The following is a 1,114-nucleotide window of genomic DNA, read 5'->3' on the forward strand; positions in this document are numbered from 1 at the left end:
GGAAGAGGTGGAGGAGGAAGGGGATTTCACTTATTTGCCACAATGTCAAATCTCGAACCGGTAGCACTGCCAGGCCAAAGACATTTGGAAATTATTCAAGATAGTTCCTCGATCGGAAAGTCTACCGGAACAGACTAGCCAGTTCGAATAATAATAATAATAATAATAATAATAATAATATTAATAATAATAATAATAATAATGATAATAATAAATATTATTTTTAACGTGAAAATACCTGATTCTCTTAAACTCTTTGAAAATACTGAAGTATTACAAATTTAAGTAAATCTTAGTTCTCAAAATCTGGTCTTTCTTTACACTATATTATTGCTAATCATAAATATCACCTATAAAATAACACCTACAGTATAACTCCAACTTGTTGTTATTTGAGGTATCAAGGTGAGACTAGAAACAGCTCGTATAAAACAAGGCAACAACAATGTAAAAAACAATAATGACAACAAAGACGACGACGATTACTATTATTATTATTAATATTATTATTATTATTATTATTATTATCATTATTATTATTATTATTATTATTATTATTATTATTATTAATAATAATAATAATAATAATAATAATAATAATAATAATAATAATAATAAATAGATAACTAGAAAGGTAAATAAATAATCACTGTAAAAAAAATTGCTGGTCCGTTTGTTTTATCAGTGATGCAAATAAACCAATTATATAAAAAGAAATTATATTTTGCTAGAGTCGAAAGCTTTAAAACAATGTCTTTATTAAAAAAAAAAAGAATGACTGAACAAAATTATAGTCAGTTTAATCTTGTATATACACACATAAATACATAAATACATACATGCATGCATACATACATACATACATACATACATACATACATACGTACATACACACACACACACACACACACACTCACACACACACAAATCTTATAGTAGAGTATGTAGAACATAGTAGAAAGTTGTGCAAGAAAGTTGAGCAAGCAATTATACAGGGTCATACATTGGCGAAGTATTTGCTGTTGATCAGAACGAACGGTTCTTATCTGAAATATTCATACACACATACATGCAAGCACATTCACGCATACATACATACATACATACATACATA

Source organism: Octopus bimaculoides, chromosome 2 (genome assembly GCF_001194135.2).
Source record: "Octopus bimaculoides isolate UCB-OBI-ISO-001 chromosome 2, ASM119413v2, whole genome shotgun sequence".
Taxonomy (NCBI): domain Eukaryota; kingdom Metazoa; phylum Mollusca; class Cephalopoda; order Octopoda; family Octopodidae; genus Octopus; species Octopus bimaculoides.